We start from the raw sequence: 12112 nt of genomic DNA, 5'->3' as shown, positions 1-12112 counted from the left end.
GCAGGAACTTGTACTGCAGAGTTACAGAAGGCTGCCTAGGAAGTAGAATAATTTAGATTGTTAATGAGCTGAGAATTACTAATGATTTCCTAAATTTCAAATCCATTGAGCTTCTGTCATCATCATTCTTTACCTATTTATGGATCCAGTACTGTGGAACCACCAAAACCCTTTGGGATATTCTCTCCCCCAAAGTTGTTGTTGCTGTTTAACAATGGTACTATCTTTGATTAAGTAGAGCAAAAGCTCTATTATGGACATGAAATAGCCCCTATTGTAAAAGGTGACCAAATGTAGTGATCCAAGAAATGGGACTTAGAAAGGATTTTTTTTTTAGTCTTTATTTCCTTTGCTTTGAAGAGTTAATTTTGATCACCTTGATATCATTTCTTTTTCCTCCTTAGAAGTTACTTCCTGGGGCAGCTAGGTGGTGCAATGAATAAAGCACTGGCCTTGGATTGAGTTCATTGTCTTTAAAACCTATTCTTTGACTGAACAGATGCAGATAATTTTCCAATCACTTATTCAAAAATGATTCTCCTTCATGTGAATTTTTTCTTTCTTTTTTTGGAACACACTATGTTAATATAATAGTGAATAAAACTGTTGTCAACTTTAAAATTTACTACTAAAACTTTAAATAAAAATGTTCATAAATTTGTGCTGAAAACCACATCTTACTAGGTTAGGGTGATTTCCTTCTTCTCTGCCCACTGAAAATGACAGTAAAACTGTTTTTAAAAATGTAATTGGTTCTGGAGACTGAGCATAACAGCATTAAAAAAAAAAATCCCTGCCCAGAAGATGGCAGAGCGAAGCCAGGGAGTTGCCTGAGTTTTCCCATGTTTCCCTCAAAAACAACACTAAATCAAGCCTCTAAACAGATTCTGGAACTATAGAACCTACAAAAAGACAGAGAGACACTATCCTCCTACTTGAAATAATTTAGAGGACTTCAGGAAATATCTCTCTCACCTGGATGAAAGGGGAGGGTGGCTCAGCACAGCTTGGCTTGCCTTATCACTGCTTGGCTCGGGGGGCAACTCAACACAGCTGTACCTCAACACAGCTGAGAATGGGGCACCTGAGAGCAGTAGAAAGCTATCAAGAGTGACCCCTGTGCCCCAGAAACAGACTTCAAGTTTCTAATTTTAAAAATAGGCTACAACATGAGTAAGAAACAAAAAAGGACCCTTACCATTGACAGCTTCTATGGTGAAAGGGAAGACCAAAATTCAAACAGTGGAGTTTGTCAAAATGCCTACAAGTGAAGACTCAAGAGGGAAGAGGACCTTGTCTCAAGAACAAAAGACCTTCTTTGAAAAGCTCAAAAAGGCTTTTAAAAATTAAATGAGAGAAGTAGAAGAAACAATGGGAAAAGAAATGAGAGAAATGAGAGTTATGCTGGTAAAAGAAGTGGAAAAATTTGACTTAGGAAAACAAATCCTTAAAAAATACAATTGGTCAAATGAGAGAAAAAAATGCCCAAATGGGAGCTGCAGCACTGGCGCCTTCTGGAACTGAACACATGATCAGACTGAATGGCTGGTCTGGGGGAAGGGGGGGTAATTGCAGGGGTACCAGTGGACTGGGGATTGTCCCACCCCAGCGGAAGAAATCCTGAGCAGCTGAAGGCCCAGGTGGGGGAGGGGAGCAGGCTGGCTCTTCAGAAGTTGAGAACCACACCACAGAAAGCTTTGCTGGTTGGTTGCTTAGTATATAGGCCTGTGGTTATCTCCAGACCTGAGAACAGTCCAGGTGAGATTAAAACCTGCCTCCCCTCAAACCAAAACACCTGGGACCCTCTGAAAGTGGGAACAGGAGCAGAGCTGAGAAGCAGCCCCCTCCCCCCAACCCCCAAACCCCCCCAGTGGTGAGTTTAAAATTAAATGAATGTGAGGCCAGGCAGGCTGAGAAATCCAGGCCATGCTGTAGCTTGAACAGTGTGGCCTGGAAGCAGTGCCACATGTTAAGAAGGCATTAAAAGCCAAGAAATAGTAAGCCAGGATGAGTAGGAAGAGAAAACAGAAGACCATCAAAACTTCTTTGGGGGTAAGGTAGACCGCAATACCACCTCAGAAGAAGATAATAACAGGGTCAAAGCTCCAACATCCAAAGCTTCCAAGAAAATTATGAACTGGTCTCAGGCCATGGAAGCTCTCAAAAGGGACTTTGAAGAGATAGTAGCAGAGATAGACCGAAAATGTAGAGAAAAGGAGGAAAGAATGGAAAGGGAAATGAGAGCGATGCAGGAGAGTCATGAGAAAAAAGTCAACAGTTTGAAAAGCCAAATGGAAAAGGAGATTTAAAAACTGTCTAATGAAAATATCTGCTTAAGAATTAGGATTGAACAAATGGAAGCTAGTGACCTTATGAGAAACCAAGACACAGTAAAGCAAATCCAATTGAATGAAAAAATAGAGGGCTATGTGAAATATCTCCTTGGAAAAACAGCTGACCTAGAAAATAAATCTAGGAGAGATAATTTGAAAATCATTGGACTACCTGAAAACCATGACCAAAACAAAAGCTTAGACATAATCCTCCAAGAGATTGTGAGGGAAAATTGCCCTGATATTCAAGAAGCAGAAGCTAAAATAGAAATTGAAAGAATTCACCAATCACCTTCTGAAAGGCATCCCAAAAGGAAAACCTCCAGGAATATTATAGCCAAATTCCAGAACTCCCAGGTGAAGGAGAAAAGACTGCAAGCATGTAGAAAATAAAGGAATTCAAATACTGTGGAGTTCCAATAAGGATAAAGCAAGATCTAGAAGCTTCTACATTACAGGACCGGAGGGCATGGAATATTATATTCCAGAGGGCAAAGGAAGTGAGACTACAGCCAAAAATCACGTACCTAGCAAAAGTGAGTATAATCTTTCAAAAGCAAAAGTGAGAAAGAAGTCTTTCAAGCATTTGTGATGAAAAGACCTGAACTGAATAGAAAATTTGACTTTCAAATACAAGACCCTGGAGAAGCAATAAAAGGTAAACAGGAAAAAGACTTCATGAGGGATATTAAAAGATCAAACCATTTACATTCCTACATGGGAAGATAATACTTCGAAATCATAAGAATTATCTCAGTAAGAAACTCACAGAAGACACAGGTCTGAACTGATTATGAAGGGATAATATCTGTAAAGCATTTATGTTTTGTTCTTTGTGGGGTAGACAGGGTGGGGTGTCTTATGTCTTGGGCTGGATTTGGGCTTGGGGCCTCCTGGGTCCAGGGCTGGTACTTTGCATACTGTGCCACCTAACTAATCCATGATGACATCATCAAAATAGGGTTGAGGTGTAGGAGGAATAACGTGGGGGAGGGAGAAGGGGAGTGATGGTCTGGGAGAGATAGTTCACATGAACGAAACAAGAAAAAAGCTTATGGAGGAGAGTAGAAGAGGGGGAAGGTCTTGGGGAGTAAGTGAACCTTAATATCATCAGAAATTGCTCAAAGAAGGACTAACATACATACTCAAGTAGGTATAGTAATATATTTTTGCCCTGAGGGAGGAGAGGAAAAAAAAGGGAGGGGGAAAGAAAGGAAGGAAGAAAGGGCAGACTGGGGGAGAGAGAAGTAAAAGGCAAAACACTTTCAAGGAAGATGAAGATGTTCTGCATTACTGCACCAGTATGATATATTGAATTGCTTGATCTCATATGAAGGGTTGAGGAGGGAGGGAGGAAGAAAAATTTAGAACACAGAATTAGCTCAGGGACCCTGATCTCATTGGAGTGGGCTCATGGAGGGAATAGCTTTCATACCCAATTGGGAGGAGTAATCTATTTAATCCTGCAGGAAAGTAGGAGGGGAAGAGGATAAGGAAGGAAAGGTGAAAAAAGGGAGTGCAGAGTGAGGGAGAGGATAGTCAGAAGTAAAACACTTTTGAGGAGGAATAGGTAAAAAGAAAATTAGAGTAAATGTTATGGGAAGGCAGTGGGATGGAGGGAAATAGTTATGATGATTGATTATAATGGCAAAATGTATGGTACCTACTTTGCTGGGCTTTTATAAAGAAAATTCTCTGTCAAGCTTAAGGTACTATATACAGGTTATAATGAACAGGATACTATCAGAAAAACCTGGAAAGACCTACATGAACTGAAGCAGAGTGAAATGTACTGTGTACAAAATAACAGCAATTGTGTAAGATGACCTGCCGGGAAGCATGTGGTTATTTTCAACAAGGCAATAATCCAATATAACCCTGAAGGACTTATGAAGATTGCAGCCCATCTGCAGAGAAAGAACTGATAGTATCTGAAAACAGATGAAAACACATTTTTTAAATTTCTTTTTTTCTTTTCTTCTTTAACAATTCCTTAATCTGAAGTTTTGGTTTTTTTGACTGTTTGCTCTCACAACTAGCTAATAGGGAAATTTTTCCATGACTAATCATGTATAACTCATTTTGAATTGTTGAGTTCTTGTGGGTGGGGGGTGGAAATGGAGGGGGGAAGAGAAATTGGAACACAAAGTTTTAAAAAAAATGTTTTTACATATATTTTAGAAAATAAACTATTCAAATCCAAAAAAAACCTAATGTTGGTAGAATTTCCATTTTTTATTATATTAGCTCAGCCTATCCATGAGAAATTTATATCTTTCCAATTATTTAGATCTGATTTGATTTGTGTGAAAAATGTTTTGTAATTGTGTTCATAGAGTTCCTGGGTTTGTCTTAGCAAGTAGACTCCTAAGTATTTGATATTGTCTACCATTCCTTTAAATGGAATTTCTCATTCTATCTTTTGCTGCTGTACTTTGTTGGTCATGTATAGAAATGCTGATGATTTATGTGCATTTATTTTATATCCTGCTACTTTATTAAAGTTATTCATTGTTTCAAGTAATATTTAGTTGATTCTCTAGGATTCACTAAGTATACCATCATATCGTCTGCAAAGAGTGATAATTTTTTTTCCTCCTTGCCTATTCTAATCCCTTTAATTCCTTTTTCTTCTCTGATTGCTAACACTAACATTTTTAGTACAATATTAAATAATAGAGGTGATAATGGACATCCCAGTTTCACCCCTCATCTTACTGGGAAGGCCTCTAACTTATCTGCTGATGGTTTTAGGTAGAAACCAGGAAAGCTCCTTCTATTACTAAGCTCTCTAGTGTTTTTATTAGGAATGGGTGCTGTATTTTGTCAAAAGCTTTCTCTGCAGCAATTGAGAGAATCGTATGATTTTGGTTAGTTTTCTTATTGATGTGGTTTATTATGTTAATAGTTTTCCTAATTGTGTACCAGCCTTGCATTCCTGGTACAAATCCCACCTGGTCACAGTGTATTATCCTGGTGATCACTTGCTGTAATCTCCTTGCTAATATCTTATTTAAGACTTTTGCATTAATATTCATTAGAGAAATTGGTCCATAATTTTCTATCTCTGCTTTGTCTCTCCTTGGTTGTGGTATCAGCACAATACTTGTGTCATAAAAAGAATTTCGTAGAACTCCTTCTTCACTGATTTTTCCAAATAATTTCTATAATATTTGGAATTAATTGTTCTTTAAATGTTTGGCAGAATTTACCTGTAAACCCATCTGACCCTGGTGATTTTTTTCTTAGGAACTTTGTTAATGGCTTGTTCAATTTATTTTTCTAATATGGACTTATTTAAGGATTTTATTTCCTCTTCAGTAAACCTGAGCAGCTTGTATTTTTGTAAGTATTTATTCATTTAATTTAGATTGTCAAATTTATTGGCATACAGTTGGGCAAAGTAGTTCATAATTATTGCTTTAATTTCTAATTCATTGGTGGTAAAAATCAACCCTTTCATTTTTGATACTGATAATTTGACTTTTTTTCTTTCTTTTTTAAAATCAAATTAACCAATGGTTTATTTATTTTACTTTTTTTTCATAAAACCAGCTCTTCATTTTATTAATTAATTCTATAGTTTTCTTGCTTTCAATTTTATTAAGTTATCCTTTAATTTTCAGGATTTCTAATTTAGTATTTAATTGGGGATTTCTAATTTGTTCTTTTTCTAGCTTTTTAAGTTGCTTGCCAAATTCATTGATCTCCTCTTTCTCTTTTTTTATTCATTTAAGTAGTTAGAGGTATAAAATTTCCCCTAAGCACTGCTTTGGCTGCATCCCATAGATTTTGGTATGTTGTCTCATTATTGTCATTCTCTTGGATAAAGTTATTGATTGTTTCTATGAGTTGTTTGACCCATTCATTCTTGAGAATGAAATTATTTATTTTCCAATTGATTTTCAGTCTACCTTTCCATGGCTCTTTATTACATGTAATTTTTATTGCATCATGATCTGAGAAGGATGCATTCACTATTTCTGCCTTTCAACATTTGACTATGATGATTTTGTGCCCTAATACATGGTCAATTTTTGAAAATGTGCCAAGTACTGCTGAGAAAAAGGTATATTCCTTTTTATCCCCATTCAGTTTTCTCCAGACATCTATCATGTCTAACTTTTCTAGTATTCTATTCACCTCTTTCACTTCTTTCTTATGTATTTTGTGGCTAGATTTATCTAATTCTGAGAGAAGAAGGTTCAGATTCCCTACTAGTATGATATTACTGTCTAATTCCTCTTGTAACTCATTTAATTTCTCCTCTAAGAATTTGGATGCTATACCACTTGACACATACATGTTTACTATTGATTTTGCTTCATTATCTATAGTTCCTTTTAGCAAGATGTAATTTCCTTCCTTATCTCTTTCATTTAACTCTTTTCTAATGAATTTTTGTCAATCTTAAACCATTTATTAAGCACCTACTATATGTAAAGATTTTCACTAATCACTGGAGATCTGAAGAAAACCAAAATAAGCCCAGCTTACAGGAAGCTCACAGGGTGAAGTAACAACTATGTATTAACTATATATATACTAGAGATAATCAGAGCAGGAAGGCATGGTCATTAAGGATGATCTCAAGAATAACATCTTTCAAAATGTGGAATTTTTCCTTTGATTTTAAGGAAAACAAGGAAAGAATAACAGACTATTATAGTAGGCCAGGTCTGAGGTAATGAGGGACGTAACCAAGTTGGTAGAAGTGTCAGAAAGGAGAAAGGCATATCAACATAAGAAGCTACGAAATTCAAAATGACAGGACTGGGTAACAAATTAGGTATAGAATGTAAGAAAAAATAATGAGATGAGCATAACTAGTTAGCCATCCTAAGTGACTGGAAAAATAATGTTGCTCTCCACAGTAGTTCGAAAATTAGGAAATTAGAATGAAGGGAGAGTTTGCTTTTTTGGGGTGAGGGGGAAATAAGTTTAGTTTGGTACATATGTAGTTTAGGTTTCTACAAGACTATCAACTACAAATTTCAAATATGAAGTTGGAAGCACAGGCCAAGAGAGTAGTAAACATACCTCTCTTTAAATCATACCACCTTGGAAGAACTAAAAGCTTACAAATTCCTATAAGTATCTATGAATACAGCTGGCCAAACGTCCTGAAGTTTGAGACAGTATGCCCTCCATGCTGGAACCAGTACCCTACTAGAATAAAGAGTTAAAATTCAAGAAATAGGCTGGGAAAATGAGATAACAGGAAAAAATGCTGACCCTATAAAGCTATTATGGTAACGAGGAAGATCAAATTACATGCTCCAAATTAGACAACAAACTTAATGGTCTTAATCCAAAGCTTCCAAAGAATCCAAGGAATTGGTCTCATGCCATAGAAGGGCTCAAAAGAGATTTTGAAAATAAAGTAAGAGCTAAAAACTATCTATACACGTATCTGGAAAATAATAAAATACTTTTATTTAAAAAAAAGAAAAGAAAGTAAGAGAGGTAGATTAAAAATAGAAAAAGAAATGGAAGTGATGTAAGAAAAATATGAAAAATGTCAACACCTTGAAAAGCTGAATTGGCCAAATGTAAAAGGAGGTACTAAATCTCTCTGAAGAAAACAATTGCTTAAAAATAGGATTGAGCAAATGGAAGCTAATGACTTTATAAAAAATTATGACACAATAAAGCAAAAGCAAAAGAAGGAAAAAATAGAAAGTAATGTGAAATATTTCATTGGAAAAACAACTGACCTGGAAAATAAATCCAGGAGAGATAATTTGAAAATCACTGGAGTACCTGAAAGCAATGATCAAAGAAAGAGTCTAAACATCATCTTCCACAAAATTGTCAGGGAAAATCTCCCTGATATTCTACAACCAGGAGGTAAAATAGAATTTGAAAGAATCCACTGAACAGATCCTGAAAATGATACCAAAAGGAAAACTTCCAGGAATAGTATAGCCAAATTCCGAGCTCCCTGGTCAAGGAGAAAAGATTGCAAGCAGCCAGCAAGAAATAATTAAAGTATTGTGGAGCCACAGTCAGGATAACACATGATCTAGCAGCATCTACGTTAAAGGATCAGAAGACTTGAAATATGATATTCCAGAGGGCAAAGGAACTGGGATTATAACCAAGAATCACCTACTCAGCAAAGCTGTCTATAATATTTCAGAAGAAAACATGGGCATTCAAGGAAAGAGAGGACTTTCAGGCATTCTTGATAAAAAGACCAGATCGGAATAGAAAATTTGACTTTTAAATATAAGACCCTAGAGAAGCCCAAAAAGGTAAACAGGAAAAAGAAATCATAAGTAACATTAAAAAGTTAAACTGTTTACATTCTTACATGGGAAGTTGATAATTGTAACTCATAATAACATTCTCATTATTAGGACAGCCAAATGGACTATATTTAGACAGAGGGAATAGGTGTGATTTGAATATGAAGGAAAGATATCTTTAAAAAAATGAAATTTAGTGGTGAAAGGAATGCACTGGGACAAAGGGAAAGGGAGAGGTGTACTGGGATGAAGTATCTCACATTATAGAAGCAAGAAAAAGCTTATGGAGAGGAGAGAAAGATGGGGGAGGTGCTGGATAGTGAGAGAACTTTAATCTCATCAGAATTGACTTAAATGGGGAATAGCATACATGCTCAATTGGGTAGAGTAATCTATCTTACCCTGAAGGAAATTAGGAGGGGAAGGGGTTGGGGGGGTGGCGGGTAATAGAACAGAAGGCAGATTGGGGGAGGGGAAAGTCAGAAGCAAAATTTTTTTGCAGAGGGACAGGCCTGAAAGGAGGTAGAGAATAGAGTAAATGTCATGGAGAGGGGGAAAAAATGAAGAGAAATAGCAATAGTAAGTATGAAAAAATTTTGAAGCAAGTTTGTCTGACAAAGCCCTCATTTCTCAAGCACATAGATAACTGAGTCAAATTTAGTAAAAGAGCCATTGCCCAACTGATAAATGATCAAAAGTTATGAAGAATTTTCATAATCAAAGCTATTATAGCCATATTTTTAAAAAATGTTCTACTCACTATTGATTAAAAAGATACAAGTCAAAACAATTCTGGGAGTAATATCAAATACCTATTGGAATGGATAATAGAACAGCAGAAGAAAATATCAAATGTCATCAAGGATATGGGAAAAATGAAACATGAATACGCTGTTGGTAGACTTGTAAACTGATTCAAACATTCTGTAGAGCAATTTGGAATTATGGGTAAAGGACCAAAAAACCATGCATATTCTTTGACTTAGAAATACCAGTACTAGTTTGGTATCCAAAAAGATAAAAAGAAAAACAAATTAAAGGACCTATATGTACAAAAAATATTTATGGCAGCACTTTTCTTATCCATGACTTTGAAATTGAGGAGAGACCCATCAATTGGGGAATGACTGAACAAGTAATTGTGGAGTGAGATTATGATGCAACACTATGGTACTATAAGAAATGCTGATTAGGGTGCTCTCAGAAACATCTGGAAAGACTTACATGAGCTGACAAAGTGAAATGTATAATATACAATGTAACAGAAATATCATAATATGATTAGTTGTGAATGACTTAGCTATATTCAGAAATACAATGATTCAAGACAACTTTGAAGACTTATGATGAAAAATCCATCTACAGAGAAAGAACTGATGATATCTAAATACAGATAAAAACGTATTTTTTTCAAAAAAATTTTAAGGACTTACCTGTTTTCTTTTACAACCTAAAATAGAAATGTTTTGCATCACTGTACATGTATAACTTATATTAAGTTGCTTGCATTCATAAGGGGTGTGGGTGGGGAAGGAGGAAGGAAGAGTATTTGGAACACAATGTCCCTTTTTTTTTCTTTTGCAGGGCAGTGAGGGTTAAATTACTTGTCCAGGGTCACACAGCTACTAAGTGGCAAGTGTCTGAGGCTGGATTTCAACTCAGGTCCTCCTGAATCCAGGGCCAGTGCTTTATCCACTGTGACACCTAGCTGCCCCCATCATAAAGTCTTAAAAATGGACATTAAAATTGTTTTTATATGTAATTTGGGAAAAATAAAATTCCAAATAAAAAATAATTGGATAAGTAGAACAACATATAACTAGAGACTGACTCAAAAAGAAATAAAATTCATAAGGGAATAAATTTAGAACAAATGTGTCAGAAGTTATAGATCTAAAATCAGAAATATTTTCATGAACATATTAGAAAAAGAGAACCACAGTAGAAAACCTCTTTGAAAAAACAAGAGATAGTTTAAAGAATTTGGAACATAATAAATATGATAATAAAGTTTCTGGAAGAAGAAAAGCAAAAAGCAATAATAATAGCATGCTTCAGTCTGTGTTCCATCAATATCAGTTCTTTCTTTGGAGGTGGAGAGTATGTTTCATTGATAGTCCTTTGGAATTGTCTTTGATCATTGCATTGTTGAGAATAGTTAAGTCACAGTTCTTCATCAAACAACATTGCTGTCTCTGCATAATGTTCTCTTGATTCTGTTCACTTTACTATACATCAGATCATATTGTAATACAATAATATTCCATCACCATTATATAATGGTGTATGCCTATGAAATTCAGGGGCGACCAGGGAATGGATGACTATTTTTATTGTCTCTCAGAAAGAAGGAGAGCTGCAGGACAAGGAGAGACATAAAAAGAAGAATGGCAAAATTTGGCAGCTGAAGGAGGGGTCTCGATCTTTTTGGAGGGAAGTGGAGTGTACCAATGAAGAACGTGTCCATGGGGGAAAAAGTATACACTTTCAGTGGGAGATAGGAACTCCATTACTGGTTTAAGCTAATGCTAGGTGGTGCACTGGCTCAAATGATATAAAAGCTTGTGGCTTCCAATAAAAGAAAAGATTTAAATTCATAATTTTTCTTTATGGTATCACATCATACATTCTCATAATTAAATGGTTCTCTTAAGTTTTACCAATACTAAAAGTCCTATTTCAGTTCCCTAGGTAGCAAAATGAATGCTTTATAAATGTTATTTTATATGGGTACAAATAAAAGCAAAAAAAAATTGAGAAATCAAGTTCTAAATATTATAACAAGATTACAAAATCAACACCTCAGTGTCAGGATTTAAGGAAGTATGAAAATGAATTAGCTTAGGTGGTTCCAATACAGAGAGTGGGATACTTGTATGTTAACAAAAGCTAGGAAAACATTTATTGGATGTTATCTTTGAAAGTTGAGGGACTTCTCGTACCAAGATTGCAAAGTGAAGAAGGAAACCTCTTCCAAAGTTTCCATCTAAATTAATAGGAAACTCTAGTCTGGCAGGAAAGGTCTGGATTACTGGGGTGGGAGAGAAGTGAGGTCCTATATCAGCAGCAGCAGCAGCTTCAGGGCTCAAAGCAGGGAGCCTGAAGCAGGCATATGGGTCCCTTGCAATCCACCAGTGAGTTTCCAATCCCCTGAAAACCATCAGCCTCCTGGGCAAGTAAGCAGTGTGAGCATCATAGCAGGGACTCTTGCCAGAAACCCCACCCCAAATATAGACCGCCAGGGAGGCCTTGACCCCACTGCTGACTAGTGCTGTGAAGCCCTACCCAGGACGGAACAAAAGAAACTCCCCACCTGTCAGCAGAGACACACTTTTTTCCATAGCAAAAGAGCTGCAAAATGCTCGAACCCTCAGGCAGATCTGCAATAAAATTACCCCTCCAGGGCCATTAGGAAAGCTACTCTGTTAACACAACAAGCCAACAATAGTGCCCTCACACTTGGGGAAATTTGCAATGAAATTACTCCTCAGGAGCCCACAAACTAAGAGGTCATGTTTACAGAGCAAC

Source organism: Dromiciops gliroides, chromosome 3 (genome assembly GCF_019393635.1).
Source record: "Dromiciops gliroides isolate mDroGli1 chromosome 3, mDroGli1.pri, whole genome shotgun sequence".
Classification (NCBI taxonomy): Eukaryota; Metazoa; Chordata; class Mammalia; order Microbiotheria; family Microbiotheriidae; genus Dromiciops; species Dromiciops gliroides.
Note: the sequence above shows the minus strand (reverse complement) of the source record.